A 21,110-nucleotide genomic window follows, 5' to 3' on the forward strand; every position below is an offset into this window, starting at 1 on the left:
ACACGGCTAATTCAAAGATGTTTATTTTATTGCTTGCGTTAAAGCAATATGCATTTTGTGTACCTAACACTGCTTTGGCTGTCTGCCAGGCGTTGCCATACAAGCCCTATTAGGCTTCGGCAGAACGGAACTATACATGCACAAAAGGGTTTGAATAAAATATTATTATAATCTTCACCTTGTTTGCCAATTACACGACACTTCACCACTGTCAAGCAGTACGTGCCCGGAACCAACAATGCCGAATCCCGAACATTGCATGACGCCCTAGAATGGACCTTCCATGTCCGTAAAAATGTATTCTTTGGCGCAATTCGAGTCACTACAAAGATATATCACCGGCGGTGGCAGTGGGCAGTGGTGCTAGCCCTGAGGCTTACGGGCTACTCAACCTCTCATGGCTCTTCGACATGCTTGAAACTGAACAGCAGTCCACAAACCACTACCAGCAAGTCACGTCAACAAACCAACGCTAAAAAGGAAGTAATTAAGGCACACTAAGAAAGTTTCCGCACTTCAATATACCATCTACACAATGCCGCCAGCTCAGCTGAAGACGGATACGCAAAGTCGCCCAAGCGCTAGAACTGGCAACCCATACTTTGAGTCATTTAAAGTATACTCCCGGCCACTCCATCCACAGTTTATTGCTCACCGGTTGGTGGCCTCCCACAATAGCTGTTGGCTGCGCGCCACTGCAATCACCGGAAAGTGTACGGCATGCCCACTATACTTCGGAACGCGAATTGCTCTGGCAAGCCAGCACGTCACGAATGTGTGACTAAAATTGGGTGACGGGGAGAAAATGAAGAACAACAAAGAAGACAAACACGGACGTGACGCCTGCACACGTACCTTTCTCCACTGAGAGCAACAAAAAAGCCGGCGCAGCATGCTCAACGCATGACACATAGTACGCGCGCAGACGGGCCAAAAAAAGCTCTCCACTTGCTCCTGTACAAAAATACGCGGTTGATGCAGCAAATAACTTTTTAAAAAAGAAAGACGAGAGAAAGAGAGAGCAAACACTCGTTTCTTCACGGGCGACCATGCTTCCAGCGCCAAGCCTAAACTTCCTGCACTCGTGTTCTGTACAGAAGGCTCGGTGCATGCTTTCGCAAGAACCCGAGGTACAGGCGGGGAAAAGGCATTAAAAAAAATGGAGCGTTCGCACGCCCACTTCGCATATATCGACGGAGACGATGGGATGAGCCGCAGCCTTCTTCGCCTCGCATGCAACGTCAGAAAATGAGAAGCGTCGTCGCTCTCGAGAAAAGAACCAATGCGTGCAAAACACGCAGGTTGACAAATAAGCCGCCCTCCGCTTCTATATATCGAGCAATCAGCCCCCGGGAAGGCATTGCTAAGGAAGTCCAACTTCCCCGCGGGCAAGCGCAAATTTTCCGCCATGGTGCGCGGTGGTTGCGCAACGCGTTTCGCGCGCAGGTATATCACGGGCCTCTTGAATCGCGCAAAGGACTGCAGTTGTATCAGTGTTTGTTCAGGCAACTCCTCTTACCCCATCCGAGGATCCGAGAGCTGAGATGCCCGCAGCGCCGTGAGGGATTTTCCCTCAAGCAACGAACGGGTTCTCAACCGAACGAGTATACGTTCTCGTAAACAACGACAGCACATACATCGGCGGCATCGAAAAATTTTACCCTCTCCAGATCGAGTGCACCAGCAGCGGGGGGAAGAGAAGACAAGGCATACCAGTAGAACCACGGATGTTTAATGCTTGCTTGCATTCTAGCAATGCCTGCTGACACGCTATCAGGCGACACTGCACTTACACATGCGAAACCATATATGTGCGGATGAAACAAATGTCAGGGTCCGTATTCACAACACTTCAGTTAAGTGCCAACGGCGATTGGCCGTCGCGGCGGTATCACTTTGTTATCACGCTAATAACTATCATAAATGGCGTGCGCTCAAAGGCAGGCTATTTGAAGAAATGCTATTAAGAGACATTTCATGAATGATGGCCCAGAAGTGTAAGAAAAGAAAAAAAAGTATCAAAGTCCCTTTCTTGAAGAAAGATGGCTGAACGCGAAGCTTTCTCCCATGCAAACTGAATCAAAGTCCAAAGCCAACGACCACGCAACGAACCCACGAAATGCTGAGCGACCCGATGCGATGCATATGTGATTTGATTGCTTGTTTAGGATTGTATTTTTTTAACGTTGAAGTTGAATGAAGACACATTTCGTTAAGTTGCGTAGCCTTTAGTTTAGATCATGTAGCCGTAGATTACACGCACACACTTACACTTTGACGGACGACTCTACACTTGCACAGTATTGCCTTGCGATCGCTGTGGTAGACGGTCAGAGGCTCCGCCGTTGCCGATACACTGGATCAGCCTTACGGGGACGATCGCGCTTGCGCTAACGTTCGCGTACGGCAGCCTCTTCTGCCATGCGCTGCACCCACGGCCTACCAATGGTGACGGCCGGGAATGCATTGCGTGACGCGCGTAATGCAATGCAGATGTATGTAGTTCGTGTGGGCAGCGTGGCGTTGCAGTTCACATTGTTCTTATCGGTACAACTGCGAATGTAAACTGTACTGTTCAACGATACGTATGTCGTGCGCCGTTCTTCTATTGTGCGCGCAGATGCGCAGATAGTTCCATTGTGTAAGCTGGCTTTCCTGCAGTGCGTTTTCGGCGCTCACGGGCGAATCAGTGAGACATAAAAAGTTTCGCTTTAAAACTAAGTGACGATTTAGGCGATAAGTGCGAGATAAATGCGTTAACATTACGTCGCACCTCTATGAGGTCCCGGATCCATGATTTAAACCACGTTTACTACATTGGCAGAGTGGTGTTCAGGATCTCACTCAGAGCTCACCCATCCCATCTCTACCTCTAACACGTGACCGGCTTCCCACACATACTTCTTTCCACATTGGCCATTCTAATGCTAAGGCATTAATAAGATTTTACGCCATTTGCTAAGAGAAATAAAGTGCACATGTGAAAAGACCTGGCTATACGGTAGCGAATTGCAGCCATCCCAGAATTCGCACTAGCAGCTGCAACTATAGATGCCAATACGGCGAATCAGAGATCGCAAGATTCAGTGCAGTAACGTCCTGTCAAGTTTGTCAACTGAATGGCCATTGCGATATTCAGTCTACTCACTTCGTCCCGTCCTAGCACTGTTTGTTCCCTTACTAATGATATTCAGTCGCTTTTTTACGAGCAAAATGACCGGCTAAGAGTAGTAAATTAGGTAAAGATAAGTCGTGGCGAACCAGGAGCATTGGACTCCTCAACAGACAGAAATAAAATAGCCAGATAAAGGGACGCAAAAAGCATGCTAACAAACCCCATTCATCATCTCAGTCTGTGGCTTTGCGGGAGTAATGCGGGTCAATTACGTGCGAAACCGATAGTCTGCAGGCGAATTACCGCGCCGGAAGGTAAACGCGCGTGCGTGTCCGGTCGTTCCCCGACAGCCGCGAAAGGTCGCACGCCTAAATGCCACAAGAAGTGCAATTACGCTGCTCGAGTGAGCGCGTATACTTCGGAGGGGCTCCTGACACGGCGCAGAGATCGGATACGCTTGTGCGTGCCGCTGGCTTCCTCTCAACACGACCTTCCACGCTCAGTCACTAAAGAACAAGACAACTTCGTCTCACCGCGAATATATGGCGGCGCGGTACACGCCTACATTCCGCATGCGTGCATTCCAAATGACGTGAACTTATAGCGAGTCGGTTGTTATTCTCACGCGGAGCTTTCGTCAAGGCTCCTCGCTGTCAATCGGCCGGTGCAAGGCGACTGCCGTCATATGCGACGTTGTCCGCAGATATAGGATACGTGCTCAGCGCGACTGAACATTTCCTCCCTCCAGAGACACGCAAGGCAGCTGGGACACCGCTGCCTCCCACTTCACGCCGAGCGTGGGTCAACCTGTCTAGACGGCTCAAGCCTTAACGAGGAGCAGGCCGCCCGTGAAGGGTTAGACGACGCTACGTCGACGCTGCTGCCTCATTCCCACAGGCACCTCTAGCGAATGTCACCGAGGACGACTGCTCATGCATTTTAGCTGCCGCCCTCTGCTTCTTAGCGTGAACGGCGCAGCGCATAAGCGGCCCATATAGAAGGGCAGTTGCCACGCATACCTCGTCAAAAGAACATCGCTTAGCGTTTGCAGTTCCGGTCGTTACATTGCTCAAAAATACGGGTCCTCCATTTTCGCAAACCTTGACAGCAGCAGCCGGTCCGATTTTGCGTGCATTCTGCCGCTTGGACAGAGCGGGGGCCGAGGCTCGGACGACTTCATTTTACACCAGACTGACGAGCTGACTACCCCCCCCCCCCCCCCAAAAAAAAAAAAAAAAAAAAAAAAAAAGTCGTGTCAATCACCGGCCACCCTCCGGAGATTTTAATCGATTTTTGAGTTTCACCGGAAAGCTTTTCGGTCATGTAGCGGAAGAAAATTTTAAACTTTTTCTAGGAGGTGACTGCAATGTAGACATGCTTACGCATACGCACCATGAGCAACAATTTCAGGACCTGATGATCGCGAACAGTTTGAGCAATGTAACTGCAGCGCCAACACGTGTTACTCAAGGAACTGCCACACTGTTAGATATTTTTATCACGAACACTTACTTTGATGATGTAATAGCGGATATTATTTATACAGATATCAGTGACCATTTAGGTATTGTTATGTTAATCAACAGCAATTTCCGTTTAGTAAAAAAGAGCACACCAATTCGCTATGTTCAAGACATAACAGCGCGTTCTCTGGAGGATTTTCGCAGCTCCATCAATACGCAGCAGTGGGACAATGTTTTAAATTCAACCAGTAGTGAGAGTGCATACTCCGCTTTCATCATTACATTTAAAAAAATATACCATGACCATTTTCGCCTAAAAAAAAGTTAGAAAAAGCTTCGAAAGCTCGTAAACCTTGGGTTACTTATGAATTATTAAACAGGATCAAGCATAAGAATGCGCTGTACGCCCATTTTGTCAAACATAAAAATCCAGCTAGTTTGGAAGAATATAGGTCGTACCGAAATAAACACACAAGTAAACTGAAAACAGCTAAAAATTTATATCTACAAAACTTATTTTCAGAACCGGCGCCTACGCGATCCGATGTGACATGGAGAAATTTAAACTTTTTGCTAGGGACCTGGTAAACCTCACATTATTCCCGATAACTTTATACATCAAGGTAAACAGCTATCTGGCACAGCACTAGCAGATGCTTTTAACGATTTTTTTGCTCAACAAGTTAATCCCTGTAGTGATTTACAGAGTAGTCATTATGATGCTTTGCCCATTATAAACATGAGTGCGAAGTCATTTTTCTTCACTCCTACGAATTGTGCTGAGGTTTTCTCTTTTATAAGCTCTGTTAAAAGTAGTAAATTCCAGGACACAGATGGTATTCAAATTGGACCTCTAAAGCATGTCCTTGACATCATTTGTCCTGTCCTTACTCACATTTACAACTTGATTCTATCATCTGGTCAATTTCCGAAAGACATGCAAATTGCCCGAGTGCAGCCTGTGTTTAAAAAAGGCGACAAAAACTTGCTGGGCAATTATCGTCCAATTTCGATCCTACCAGTATTTTCAAAAGGCATTCAAAAAATAATTCACGCTACAATAGTATCATATCTTGACAAAAATAATTTGTTAGGCGATTTCCAACATGGCTTTAGGAAGCATCGTTCCACCGAAACAGCTATTTTAATTCATAAAGAAACAATTCTACAGGCGTTCACCGATAAAATATTACTTATGGGAATATACATAGATTTTTCTAAAGCATTCGATCTTTTAAATCATAAAATTTTACTCGCTAAGCTGCTAGCTTATGGTATCCGTGGTATCGCCTTGGAGCTCTTTGAATCTTATTTATCGCATCGAGCACAACATGTCGAGTTGGAAAGGGAAAAGTCCAGTCTTCGGGCTGTAAGAGTTGGAGTTCCGCAGGGAAGCATCCTTGGACCACTCCTGTTCATAATGTTTGTAAATGATATGCCAGGAAGTTCAGTACGGGCAAAATTTATTTCTTATGCTGATGATACAGCAATGTTTATTACTGCTACGTCAGAAACTGAACTACAGCTTCAGGGGAACAGAGTGTTAAGAGAATTTAAAGAATGGGCTGATGCAAACTGTCTGCGAATAAATGCCAGCAAGACAAAAGTTGTCTATATGCAAAGAGGCAAAAAATTACGAAGTTCAATAAACATGAAAATAGGTACGGATCAATTAGAAATTGTTAACACGGTCTCTGTCTTAGGGGTAACATTCGCTAAAGATTTAAGTTGGAATGATCACGTAGAACATGTAAGTAAAAAGCTATCATCTGCTGTAGGGACAATAGGTCGATTGAAACCCTTTCTTCCTGTTACAATTAAAATTTTACTTTATAATACTTTAGTATTGTCAGTTCTGCAATACTGTAACCTCGTTTGGGGCACTACTAGCAAGGTAAACCTTATGAAATTGCATTTGCTCCAGAAAAGAGCAGTGCGATACATTGCCAATGTCCCTCGTTTATTTTCTACGACAAATCTGTTCTCAAAGTTTGAAATCTTGCCTGTATTCTTTTTATACAACTATCGTTTAATTTTGAGCTACAGGTCATATTTGAAGTCTAATAAATCTATTGTGTTTTCTCAGGCCGATTTAAAAGCAAACCGTAGCATCCGTGATACTAGGCATAAAGAGGAATGGCACGTCCGCACACCTCGGACCAATTACGATAAACAATCATTAACACATACAGTACCCATTCTACTTAATCAACTCGCACAGGAAGACTTTGATCCTTTATGCAATTCCAATAACGAAATAAGACTATTCAGTCAGTTATGCCAAATAGACTAGTATGTCATAAAAGTTTTGTTTACATATTGCAGTCATGAGTGCGTGATAGCACACCTGTACATACGTGTATATAGATGTGTGTGCATTGCTTGTGCATATGGTCTGTATCTGCATGCGTGTATATAGGTATAAATGCGAAATCCTATGTGTATATAAGTATATATGTCTTCGTGTAATTTTATACTAGATTTTCTTTTTGTTGAAAGTGCATTTTGTTTCCAATATTACTTTGTTGCAAGTGTTGCATTTTTCGTAATGTTTCTGCAGTGCTCTGCTGTCAAACGTATAAGGGGGCGGGACCCTCGTCAAGCTGTACCTCAGCTTTTAGTCCTGTCTCCTCTTTTTCAATGTGAAAAGAAATAAAAACCATTCATTCATTCATCGAATCAACAAACGGCAACGAACGTGTTTTCAATTTCTTGCCGCCCGATCGAATGCACATACATGGACACTTCCGCCGCAAAATTGCGCCCAGGTGTCCACGTGCGTGCTGGCAAGCTCATTCGTGATCCTCGCAGCCCCAAAAGCGAGAGAACGCGCCAGCCAGGGAGACACACGCGGCATGGCCGTAGTATGGCCGGCAGCGCCAGCAGCGCTCGCCAGACGGGCGCGCAGCCCGTTGGCGAAGGTTGTTTACCCGGCCGGCCCAAAGTCATTGTCTCGAGGCATGCCGCCGCCGCCGGCGCAGCGCTCGGGGCGAGGTCGCCGGCTGGGAGTGGGTCGCGCTGCAAAACAAATCCAAGGCGACTGCCGGTGCGGGAAGAAGAAGCCAGTCGACGGAGAGAAAATGGCTGCCCTCCCTTCTTCCGCGAACGGCCCGCGGCGGCATCCGCGGCGCACGCTATTTCCGTCCGCTTCTCGCACCGCTCAGACGCCCCCCCGCCGGACGAGCAACGTCGTCCCCCACCGGTGCTCAAACCGCAGCAGCTCCCTGCACGCCGCCATACGACCCCTTCTCTCGAGTCCGCGTGTGAGAGACAAGCGCCGACCCAGCCGATTAGGAGCGCACGCTAATGCCACGGCGAACTGCAGCTTCGCGATGCCTCGTGTAGATGGCGGGGCAGTTTGACTCTCGCGTCCAATCGCAAGCGCACATCATGGAGAGAGAGACAAGAGAAAGAAAAACTTTGATTATATAGGGGTTGGGTGGTAGTTCCTGGAAAACTATTGGGTTTCCTCTGGGAGGGGGGCGAATATTCTAAGTTTCAAATACGAATAATAATTATTGTAATATAATATAATAATAATAATGTAATATTGATTCGTATTTGACAATGAACTATTCAGGGGCCGTATTCTGAAACGTTCCCCTAGGCGAAATTTCTTTTTTCGCTTTCAGGCGTGCGCTGATTGGCTGTTTTAGCAAAATTGGATGAGCTGATTGGGTGGTTGAGCCCGACGTCATTCAGTTTTGCTCAACCAGCCAATCAGCGCGCACCCTGAAAGCGAGAAAAGACATTTCGCCTAGGGGAACGTTTCAGAATACCGCCCAAATATTTTCGAATATCGAAACTACCCAAATATTTCGCAACAACCGACTGTCAAAGTCGGGTTATCTTTCTCCATCTGCTGAACAAAGTATCGCAAATTATCAGAAGTAAAACAAGGACAAAAGTTTTCGAAGCGATGCAAAAACAAAATCGGTAAGTGCAAGCTTTGTTTTCGGTTTCGCGGCGGAAGCGTGGCGCTGGCTAGCACTCGTTGGGTTAGATCTTGTACACGTACATACATATCCGAGAATGTGAACCTGGGAACAGCCGTCGGCGCAGTACAATTGATAGTGCAACGCGCGCGTAATGCGAAGGTTGCTGGTTCGGCTCCCACTGGCAGCAAGCTGTTTTGCCCTCCACTTTCATTTCCCTTCCGCTTCCAATTCCTACTTATATCAAAAACAACAAATAATTTACCCTAGCTTTCCTTGTCTTCATAATTTGTTGGCTTCATAAGGTCGTGACTAACAAAAATCGGGATCATCGGTTGCCCTTCTCGTCCATTACATGAAAACTTGTTATTTTGCTTCTCGCCCGCCAACTAGCGTTTCTTGCAGTCGAGTCATGTAGCAGTTTTATCTTTAACTCGACAGGCTTGTGACGGGCCCTTTATTGCGTCTACGATACACAAGTATTTCAGCAACGTTATCTTTCCCTTTTCCAAAACTTCCGATATTTTTTTCAACTATTTACTTAGCGTTTTTGGAAAGCTATAGTCACACAGCAACCTGTCATTCTTGGAAAGCTTGTTTGCAACCAGGCTCTAAAGATGTCGAATGGTTTATTCTTGCAGTTCTTTTGATGACAATTATAGTGATCTTGTGTTTAAAACTGATCCCAATTGTCCGTGATTGTTGGCTGTCTATTTTTCACTGGTCAGTACTAGCGTGTTACCTAATTATACCAAAATAAATATTCCCGCTGTAGATATACGCGTCTGCATTTGACTATTCGTATTCGATTCGTATTCGAAAATGTCGATATTCGCCCACGTCTAGCTTTCTCATTTTTTGTCTCAGAGCGAAGCGTCATCTTCGCCCCTATAGTCACAGAAGGGCGAAAGAGAAAACTGCGCGTACATAGAATAATTGAAATTGAAGAACTAAACGTTGGAGCAATAAGCTGGACAGGTTACGTCACCACGCCCGTCGGCGTGCTCGACTCAATACGCTGCTGCCATGGTGCGGTCGCGCTTACGAGGCGATTAGAAAGACATTCAATATGCTTGACACGACTAAAAAGGCATGAGCAGTGCTGCTACCCGTGCGTGACACACATTAAGAAACACGCTTGTTTTACTTTTTGCAAGAGTTCCGTGGACGTGACATAGGCTACACGCGATAATATACCTGCCCGTTCGCAAGTTTCCACCCCAATCGCGACATTTGTTGACGCGTGCTCTTGACAAACACCCGTATACCATTTTGCATTCGGCTTAACCCTTTATTGACACATGTTGTCTACAGGCAACATACAAGATTTTTTTTTTCCCCTTCCTAAGTTCAGGCTTTGAGCACGCAGTTTCCGGCTGAAAGTCCTCCGCCCAACAGTGTATGACAGGCAGCAAAGCATCATTTGTTGGTTTAGAGCCGGAATAAAGGACGAGGTAGACGTTTCGCACGCGACTCGCTTTTTTTTTTTTTTTTTTTTTGAAAGCACGGTCAGAGGAGACAGGCCGACGCAAGATATCCGGCTTCCGTGGTGTCAGGCGCATGATGTAAAGCAAATGAAATGTAAACCTATGATTCACATACGACGATAGCTGTCTGTACAGATTCCACAGGTGGGTTGGGGTGAAGCCCACTTCTAGTATTCTGCCTGGGGGTTTTCCTCTTATTGTTGCAAACGTTTCCGCGAAAGACATCTTTTTTTTTTTTTTTCGTCCATTATGCCTACTTTCGATGCGTTTCGCAGATTAGAGGGTTAATGTCCAATCAATGTAGTCATCGTGATCGCCAGCGCACCGTGCGAACTGTGTGTGCGATGACGTATCATACAATATGGCGTTTGCAGGAGCCTAGCCTTCTCCATGCAGGGCGACTCGCGAATCCCCACTGAACTTCGGTCACGGGAAGTACTTTGAGTTGCGCGACGCAGTTTAACCTTAGAACAGCGCAATAACTTACGAGGGCTTCGAGCTCAACGAAGGCTCTCGAAACCCCCTCCGGTAAGAGCCTTGACCAGAATATACTCTAGGTAAGGTCGAGTAATGGTGTTCTTGTGCGCTGTGCGCGTGTGTTTGCGTGCACAGACGTGTCATTTGCACAGTGCATATGACCAACCTTATCCGGTGTTAATTAAAGATCACCTCTCTCTCGAAGTCAGCACATGTCAAAGAACTTAGAAAATACGTCGTGACAAAAACTCGGAGATCATCCGTACTGCGTCAATTCCGTTCCATAGGTCATTTAAATAGCCTATACCGTTAACTTTTTATTTTCTAGAAGGTTAAAAAATCTACGCAAAGTTCCCTATTTAATTATTTTCTTCGCGCCTACTGGGAGCGGCCCGCTGCGCGCTGAGTCGCGTACCTCAGGACGTTCATTAAAGTTTTACATCCATCCATCCATTCGCGCCTACTAAATACCTTGCGCTTATGCAGGCCACGCTGTGCAGCACTGATTTAAAGAGTTTTATGCAGTGATGTGCGTATTTACCTTGAAACTAAAAAATAAATAAATAAAAAACTCTCAGCGCCGGCTTGTTCCGCTCAAACCTTTTCCAAGACTACATCTGGTTGCATCTGGTTGCTTTGCTTGCTTTGTTGCTTCATTAACATGACATGGGCGGCAACGCTATTCTGCTCGCCAATTTCTTTTTAAACACAACTCTACCAAAGCAAGGTGAGGATTTTTTTGTTTGTTTGTTTGCAAAGCCGTAGTGCGGAGAAAATACACTATGCCTTCCTAATACTTTCTACGCTGCAGCGCATGTCCTTCAATGACACCCAAAATCCCACGATTATCTGAAACACTGTGACGATTTCCTTCTCGACCAATTTTTGGCCTACGATTCGTTTGTATGTCGGCCTCCAAATCACCGAACGAGGGCAAAAATTCCTACGTGGAACGTCACTGCTAACGCTCGCCAATCAAACGCTTCAAATTTCAGATTGCAGAGCCGTGGGCACCACAACGACGCGCTCAATCAGCCTTTGCCATTTTGAAAAGTGGGAACCTCTGAATCCATGTTCACTGGTCGAACAGCGATGTTCACTGGTTAGCAGCGATGTATGCTGAATGACAGATAAAAAAAATATTATTAATGCAATTCCTGCCTCTCACAGCAGTCAAACGACTTTCCACGAGACACCATCATTAATGACTGCTTTCTGCACCACGGTATTTATTACAGCTTGCTGTCAACACTTCCTTCATAGCGCGCTAATCTTGGATCAACCAGCACTTCAATAATTGTCATCTCCGTGCTATCGAAGCTGTGGTATCAAACACAGCGTGTTCTCGAATAAATTTCTAGTGCACAGCTGAAATCCTCGGCATTGTATATTAATTGTTTGTCGTGCAACTAATATAGTAATATTCTATCTATACTTACTCGTGACATTTTAGTTCACTTTCAGCAGGTCATCATCACCATCATCACCATGTTCTGTTATTATTTTTAAATGACTGATTAAGTGATTTAACGTTTGGCGTCTATGCGCATCATAGTGCGTTTCCGTGTGAACACCTGCACGCCCTCAGCTACATCTCATTACTACAGCCGTTTTCAACGGAACTTTTCATACGAAATACGCGAATGAAAAGATACGCTGGAAAAGAAAAGTTATTTCGCCTTCGCTGCGCCTCCTGCTGGGAACAATCTCTCGCGGCGTGTCCACTGCGGCGTGACATAGATAAACCTCCATAATACTGAAGGAGACCCCACTTAGGTACGGCACGCAAGACTAAATCGAGTATTAGTATACATACACCGGCGCAATGAGCAAAGGCGAGACACGGTGCTGTTGGACGCCGTCTCACGTAAGTTTCATTATTTTGTTCACCTCGCTATACAGTGCAATTAATTGCTACTATGGAAATGTCTTGCAATTGTTCATACATGGAATGTTTAAGCTTTAAAAGTCGTAGCACCCGAAATAAAAATTCGGCTCTAGACGTGAAAGGTGATGGACTGAATCACGTGTTGCCGGCACTTGTAGGAACGCTTGTACGAACCTCGATTGGCGAATTGGCCCCAGGTCACCGATAGGCTGCTCTCTCGTACTCCTCAAAGAATGTCGGTAAGGAAAGAAGAAAATAAACAACAACCAGCCGGCACACAGGCAACCGGCGTCGGTTATCAGTGAAGGAGAAATTTTAACGGAGCGGAGAATAAAAACTTCGAAACCCATAGCGTGCGCCTTAATTCTAAACCGCACCTGTCCGCAATGCGTGTCATCTGAACTGCAGAGAAATAGATGTACTATGTTATTTTACGTTCGGAATGGCGTTATACACTATTCTATAGTATGCAGCAAAAAGCCGTTATAACCCCGCTGCGACAACGCAAAAAAAAAAAAGAAAAAAAAAAAGCGGTCATGACGGTAGTATTCCGGGCAGTGAATGAACTGCACTGTGTCGGGCAATGCAAACATGCCCGACGGGGGCTATGTAAAGTCTGCCGTCCCGGATTCTCAACACTACGCACTGGACGGTCCCACGTCTGGCTGCGTGCAGTGTGTCGTCACGCTAACGAGCGCCGCCTCCGCGATTACCGAGTCGTTATCCTTGCTCAGAAAAAAAAAAAAAAAAGCATCACGCAAATGTCCGCGACGTCAAATCACGGCAGCCAGTTCCTCGTGGCACCTGACCGCGGAAACGAGCGCAGGTTCAGCTCAATACGAAAACACAAACTGCAACAAAGGCGGATGCATTTTGGAACCCGTGGCTTGCTCTGTCCCTGCACCGAAGAACGGCCGCCAGAGACAAATAAGCGAACGCCGCTGCAGAACCAGGGTGAGAACGCAGGGTGTTTCGATCAACTTGCGTCACAACTATTGACAGCAGAAGCACGGCTACAGGTCGTCGACTGCCAGTGCACGCGAAATTCATTCTTGAACAAAGGGGGAAAGAAAAGAACGGAAACATTGCACTGTTGGTGAGAGATATAGAGAGGGAAAATCAAGTTCAACGAAAATTTGAGTCCAGTTGGCTACGCTACATAAGAGGAAGAGGAGACTGGGCACAACATGCAGATCGAGAAAAATATCCGTCAGGTACGTGCGCACACGAGGTTCCGCACCGTACAATTAAAAAAAAAAAAAAAAAAAAAAAAAAAAAAACCGCTCACACACAGACCTGCTCCCAATTATACTAGCACACTATATTCGGTTATAAGAGATGCAACTGTTTTGGCAATGTTTCTCACTCGTCTGATAAACTGAGACGACCTGAAAATGACCTTCAGACTCTCCATTATTCACTCACGCAGCCAGAAATTCGGCGGTTCTAGCGGGGAAGATTTCCGTTTATCGGTGATCCGCATTACGGAGCAGCTGCTTCCATTGCAGGAATCGAAGGCTGCGGAACTGGTCAGTCTCGAGAGCGCTTCCCGCAATGAAACGCTGCTGCAAAACCCAGCGGCCACACGTATAGGGCCGACTTCGCATTTCTCGAATTACTTTCCGAAACTCCTTCCCAACAAAACTATACGGCCGCGACAGCCGCGTGAACTGACTGGGTCGTGCGAGACGGCAGTTTGAAGTGAGGTCCGCGGGACCACGGGAGCTGACGCAGCATGGGTGCAGCTATAGTGCAGCGAACACCGCATAGGCTAGCTACTAGACTAGGTGGTGTTGGTGCAGCGTGCATGGAAGAGGTACTGCGCTGGGGGGAGCCTTCATGTCGGTCCGCATGGAAGCTCACCCTGCGCATGCCGCAGGTAACCCGTGGCCCCGCTTCGTTTGGGAAGCACACAATGTTGCCAGACGCTGGCGTCGCCAGGCCTCGGTTATTCAAACAGCCGCCGCACGCTGTATTTAAGGGTACGTAAGAATTGCTCGAATGCCATTCGATCGAGGAAGTGCTTTTTTTTTTCCCCCACGCAGCAACGAACGGCCGCGCATCACAGTCAAATTGACGAGCAGGTAAGGCCAGCATCAAGCTGCAAAGCTCACTCAACTTCTCTGCCGACGGAAAAACGTAATGTAATAACGAAATCGTGGACAAAATTAGGTCCCGGAAGAGGAGTCGATACTAGGCTAGCTGACGCGTTCACGGGGAATCGATCGGCATGCTGAACAAACTTAGGGGAACCACGCTATCATGATCCCAGATATACCACACAAAACCGACACGCACTCTACGCGCGACTCCTGGCCCGCTCTGACACTTACAAGGTGTCATGAAGAGTCTCCTATACGACCAGTTGGGCAACGCAAGGCTCCCCCCGATAACAGTTTCCTCCAATGCCCGCGATGAAACCTGCAGCCGAACGCAACTGCACGCGGTTACCGCTTTTAATTGCGCGACTTTTTTTCCTCTTGCAGACCCGTAAAGCGACCTTGAAACACTCTTATTGCCTCTTTTTCCGTGAGATCAAGTACTCTGTAATCTTTCGCCGATTCCGTATAACGTCATGGATGCTCCTTTTCTTCGTCGCGGAGGACGAAAGCTACGCCAGCCATTAGCCGACCTACCTCTTCGCACGAGGGAATACAGCGCGCGTTCAAAGCGCATCGCCGAGAAAGGAGATAAAACGTGCAGCACGGTTACGCGTCACTGGCCGACCATCTCGAGCGCTGCACCGCGGGCCCGCCGGCGGCCCGCCCCTGCGCCGTCCAGCCCGCTTAAAATAACGCGGGAAGAGAGAAAGGAATCGCGAGGAACGAAACCGCTGCAGCATCAACGAAAAGCTACTTCGGGGCGCCCCTGAAGTATTTTTGCTCGAGGTCGTGTAACGGTAATGGTAACCGCGACACTGAGTTGGACAGCTAGCTGTACGTTGCGAACACTGGCAACGCGCTGGAGTCAAGGCTGCAGACTTTCGTCACAAGTTCACACATTCCCTCGCACGTAGTATACGTATTGCAACAACCACCGAGCTTTGTGGTGGTGGTGGAGCTGCTGCGCGGGCCAAACTGTGGCTAAACGCGTGGCTACTGTTGGCGCGGGCCTTGCTAGACACGAAGAGTTTGGTTTGAATACTTTGCCACCCTGTGAGCTCGATTTAAGTGACTGCGGACGTCGGGGGACAGTAATCAACGTCAGACTATATAAATATAACAAGCGCACTGCCGGGCAGACGTATCTCCCAGACTCGAAGCTGGCCACAAATTTCCTTTACCCTTCCTAAATTTCTTAACTTGATCTGTGTGAGTTCAATGACCTTTCTTCAATACCAAGTAAGTCATTCTTACCGCGAGAAGAGGTTCGGTATATACGCGAGAAAAAGAAAAAACAAAACAAAACAAACAAACAAAAAAAAAAACGAAACACTGTTAACAGCGCCGCCGCCTTGATGTTCCCGCAACAGCTCGCCGTGACGTCATGGATTTTGACGGCGTCCGCTCGGGCCCGATCAACTTTTTATCGGCAAAGATAGAATACGTTGCATTCTAAGAGTCAAACACAACCTAGAAAGTTTCGAAAACTTTGACTGGGCCACAACGGCCTAAATACGAGAAAATGCTTTGAAAGAACGCCGTGACGACCCACAGATGTACCGGCACTGGCACGAAAAAAAAAAAAAACGGAACTTTGACCTTCATCTTCAATTCTAATAATCAATCTCTTACCGCAGCAAGAAACTCGGACTAGAGTCGTCATGCAATAAACTTTCCTTCTTCTTACCGCACAATGAACGTTCAACAATAGTGTTTTGAAAGCATGTACTCTATCAGTCTACAGTGATTTACTGCTAGTAATTTTCCCGTGATTTTTTCTTGAATGTTGCCTTACACAAAAAGAACGAGAGAAACGAAATGCTGGAAGGGAAAGAAAAGCGAAACGACGAAGCAATGCTCAGGTGCGTCTCAAATTACGTCTTTCATCTTGTAGCATATGCTGGTCACGCTCGCAGTATAGGAGAGAGGTTGCGGGACTTTCCGCAGTTTTACCCAAGTCTTTTCCCAAGAGCGGAAATCACTCACCTGCCTGTACGTGGCCATGCTCTACTGCTGTCGTGCCGACGGTTTCAACGTTACTTCCGAGCGGCTTTCTGCAGACTATTTTATCGAGTAAATAAATGAGTGTCTATATGCTGCTATATCCCTTTGTGTTTGTCCTCATTACCTTAATTTTGTACCACTGTAATAGCTCTCATGGTGGTAGAAGGTACAGTTGGTAATATATACTTCGAAGTAGCTCAATTATGAACAATGCCGTCTACGTTTTTCTTTTCTTGCACGCAGCGTTCTAGTACGTAAGTGAAATTTATGCTCTAGTGTGGGCGCTTAGCTCATCTAGCTTTCCATCGTAAAAGCAACACTCAGTGGACGGCTTGGCGAAAGCAATCTAAAAAAAACCTATCCGCATGAGCAACACCTCGTTCCTGGTGATAATTTTTCATTTGATTACTTTTCTTCGCGTGCAAGGCATAAATTGATTGTTGTCTGGACCCTCAGATTCTGGCTCCTAGTTCCTGAAACAGGAGTGTCTGTCCCCCGATTCAAAGTGGCCTATACACGTCGTCCCAAAGCTTCAAGCCCTGCATATAAATTTAGATATAATCAATTGTTTTCTAGGTCGTGCTCAGAGCCAAGGCCCTCTCTCGCGACTTCTTCGATCCCTCTTTGTCCCCAACCCGCCTCCGGTCGATTGGCCACGAGGCGAATGAGAAGAGAAAGGGGTCGAAGGGGAACGAGCTCAGTTTTTGGCCACCGAGGCCGGTGAACTCGGGCAGAGTCTAAAAGTAAGGTCGCAGAGACGCAGAACTCCGCGCGGTACAGTTGTGGTGATTCTCAAGGGCTCGAAGCCGACGGCGTGCAGGTGGCGTAACCTACGCCGCACTTCGGGATCCCGAAACAGAGTAGAAGGCATCTTCACCCGGTCGTGGCGAGCTTGCAAGGGCTGCCGCAAAGCGCGCATAGGTGCTACGTTTTTGACGCGATGGCGGTGATTTGTCGTAATCTAGTTTTGCTTTCCTCGACTAATGTAATTTCGTATCACTTTCGATCTTCATTGCACTGTATTAAAGATGACACATCAATGATCTCCTTTCCGTTTTTTTTTTTTTTTTTTTTGTGCTCAGTTGAAAAATAGGGGGCGGGTGTTAAAAGCAGTACATGCTAATAGCGTCTTTTAATACAATGACATGTTGGCGGTTTTCATATCACCAGGCGAACAATTCGCGACGGGTGGTCTTTGATCGATGTTAATCTGACAAGCTAAAAGGCTTGCTTTGCGGCTACATTCAATGACGGGCCGGTCGATAAAGGCGCATTCGCGACAAAGAGATTCAGCCAGCTGCGTTCGCTACGCGGCCAGGTGGCTCTGATAAGGCATCCACAGCAATGATTCTGGTGTCTTTCCACTACCGTCCAGAAGCGAGAGCTGACGGGCCACACAAAGGAAGAAACTAAAGAGCTGGCGACAACTTTAGACCAATTGACAACAGACTCATACAACTGCCTGGAAGTATAGAAGTGGGCTTTCTTTTCTTTACTAAATCTTTTGGTGATTTCCATTGCTTACTGCACCCGTTAGTTCTACTTCCATGGCGTTATCAGTTTGGAAAGAAAGAAAAAAAGAAAAGAAAGTCCTAAGCTTTTTGTCTTAGCGTGATATCGTTCGACGATAAAAGATACTACCACACGAGCACTTCTCCCTCACCACCACTTATTACTTTTTGTGCTGTCAATGCCCGCCGATGGGGATTTCTCACCAGGAGTACTGCGCCCGTCATTGCCTTACAACGGAATATCTACCGCGCAGCAGACCCCAATGACGAGGCCTAGCAAACGAGCAAGGGCATTCCCATAGAGCAGCCTTAACAGCAGGTCGCTGCCCTGCCGTCCTCGTATGCACGCGGCAACGCAACGCAACCCAACAGCTGTGCAAGGCTGGGCGTGCCGGATTCATATCCGGCTCTGCCGGCTTCGAGGAGCTCCAACAGGGCGACCCTGCCGTTGCGAAGCTGCCTATCTGTCGCTTAAACAGGCTGGCAACTCACGGCGCAAGCCGCCGGCGCAGACAGCTCGAGAGAACGGCAACGGAGGCAAATATCGATTTAGCCGGCGGCAATGCGTCCGCCGCCGGCCCACAGAGGAAAAAGGTCGTTCGTAGTCAACTGGCGAGCGAGAAAAGTAAAACGCGCCGCGACCTTATATAACAGAGCCGGCATATTGTTTTCGCGCCGTTGGCGACACTGCTGGAGCAGCACGTGCTGGAGACCCGGCTCCGCGGCTGTCTCAAGCCGGCGCTGCTTCGGCTCCGCAGGGGGTAACAACTGGGCGCTCCGCAGTCTGCACTGTTTACCTGTCATTATGCCGTGTTCGCGCGCGATTCATGACGTGCGCAGCACCGCTCAGCACCGGCCTGTTATAGCACAAAAGGCAAGTGGCAAGGTACAGAAACACGCAGACACAAAAAGGAGTACTTACGCTTACTGACGCTTCCGAAAGGGTGAAACTCTGTTGCGAAACTCAAAATTACAGGCTAAGCTAAGTAATAGCTTCGCGAAACTGCTTCTCCACCTCCGAACGGCTTCCTTCAGCGAAGCCGTCGGCTAACAACAGTTCCTGTCCGCGGACGCACTCATCTCCATCGCCGGCTCCTGCTGGACGTGCGAAGCACGCGTCGTCGTCCTCACGCACAGTAGAGAGCCGGGTCGCCGGCTTCGCGTACGCCTTTCCTCGTCGCTCTAAAGATGGCGGCTCGCGGCGCCGAAGCAAAACAAATCTCTCTCCCCTTCGCCCACCGGCGTTTTTCTTCACCGAGGGGCGGCGCTGGTCGGCGCATGCGCGCCGCGCAGTTCCTCCACGCTTCAGCTCCCAGCAGCTGGCTCGGGACACGAAGAGCGGCGAGGAATTCGGCAAGGGAGAAAAATCGAACCGTTTTTCCTTGCTCCTGCACTGCGTGCCGCCCGCCCGCCGCCGCCTGATGGTTGTCTTGTTTTGCAAGCGTGCCTGGGCGCGGAGAGCGGACGAATCCGTGTCCTAGTTTCCCGCGTCGACGTCTGGGAATGGATACGGCGGCGTTTTGAAGTAAAAGAGAAACGAACCTGTTGTGTTTCCTTTGAGGGCGGATGCGGTGACATGAGCGGCGGCGGCGGCGGCTGACTGGACGCAGTGGCGAGGATCCCCTTTGGTCAAAAAAGCATCACGCCTACGCGGACGGCACGGGACATACTCGTGTCAGCAGTGTTCAAAGGGCTAAGGGCGGTCGCAAGATGTCGTCGAGGTCGCTCTTAACCCTTTGTAGCCGGTCTTCGCGATTTCTCTTCGAACCGACTTGAAGTGCTCCTAAATTGTTAGGAACGCTTCAGTGAGAGAACGCGCTAGATTTTGGTGTCATGTGCAGTTGCCCGACAACATGTCACTGTATTATGATCATGGGCGTCCGCAGAAAACTTTCCAGGGGGGCAACGTAGCGAAAGCAGGTAGTAATTACTAGATATGAGAGAGAGTGAGCATATATTGTGAAAGGTATAGTAATCAAGAAAAGTAACTAACGTTTTGCTGCTTTTTAAAAATTTACGTTTTTGATTGTTGGTCGTGGTGCTGTTTTTTTTTAAAGAAATATCTAATTCCCAGTGACGCCGCCACCCTTACACCTGCTTCGCTATTAGGGCCAATAAAACTGCTCCTCCAATTGGAACCAACGCATCAAGGCAAATAAAGGAGGCGGGAGGGGGATTCAACACGTTTGGAATAAGTGTATAATTTCTAAGTGCACTAGAAACAAGATTTGCAGAATTACATAAGCACCATCTACAGAAACATGAATGCATATATCTGAATTGTATCTGTAATATATACATTCATACAATCCAAGCGGACATCGATACTCACGAACCCACCTCCGAGAAGGTTTTAAGAGGAAGTTTTAGCTCGGGCTCAACTCCGATGCCGCCTATTCAAATACACGTAAAACTTAGAACCGCTTTTCTGAGATAACCCCTGGACCGATTTCAATTCAATCTGTTGTATTTGAGAGAGAAAGTTAAATTCTAGTGACTGTTGGAAGCGGAATTTTGATTTAAGGTCTGAATGTATTAATTAGAATTTTCAAAAATTGGTAAGCTTGAAAACAATAGAAGCACGAAGTTTACAAAATCGTAGCTCAGCACCTAGAAAAGATATCCTAGTTCTGTAAACTGCATCAATTAGAGCATCAAAATAGGACAACTTTAATATGTCAATGAATATGTTAAGTGAATTTGTTACGTTGTTTACAAGGGTTTTGCAAAAGTTCTACTCACATATTAGTGGTGTACTTGAGAGCCATGTATAATGTATCAATTTTGTTCGCTTTAGATGTACTATTAGGCTTCAACTTACAGAATTGCGATATCACTTTTCATTGCCTAGTTACAGAGTTGTAAACTTGATAGTTTCGTTTTCGTAGACTTTGCGATTTTTGCCAATTTTTATCACAACTTGACCACCTATATCGAAAATTCGCAACCAACAGTCACTAGATTTGAACTTTTTTCTTTTAAATGCAGCAACCTTCATCAAATTTGGCGCATTGGTTGGCGAGAAAAACGATTTCTCCTTTTCGATGTACTTAGACTTACTTAGACAGGAGGCCCCGCCGAGCTAAAGCTTCCTCTTAACGACGAAAGGGTCACAAAAAGCAAGTCTC

At 47.1% G+C, this 21,110-nt stretch overlaps 1 protein-coding gene across 2 annotated transcripts in view; it reads right to left on the reverse strand.

Moving 5' to 3' along the window:
* LOC119436734 (protein FAM13B-like) overlaps window positions 1–19,179 on the reverse strand; it is a 132,486-nt gene extending 113,307 nt beyond the window's left edge. Inside the window, exon 1 of one of the 2 annotated variants that reach the window (XM_049659882.1) lies at window positions 18,905–19,178. The gene's annotated coding sequence lies outside the window, so the exon portion shown is untranslated. Of the gene's footprint in view, window positions 1–18,904 lie in introns of both variants that reach the window. The other variant, XM_049659898.1, reaches the window with a different exon arrangement.
* Between the last annotated feature and the right edge of the window lie 1,931 nt (window positions 19,180–21,110).

Source organism: Dermacentor silvarum, chromosome 1 (assembly GCF_013339745.2).
Source record: "Dermacentor silvarum isolate Dsil-2018 chromosome 1, BIME_Dsil_1.4, whole genome shotgun sequence".
NCBI classification, from domain to species: domain Eukaryota; kingdom Metazoa; phylum Arthropoda; class Arachnida; order Ixodida; family Ixodidae; genus Dermacentor; species Dermacentor silvarum.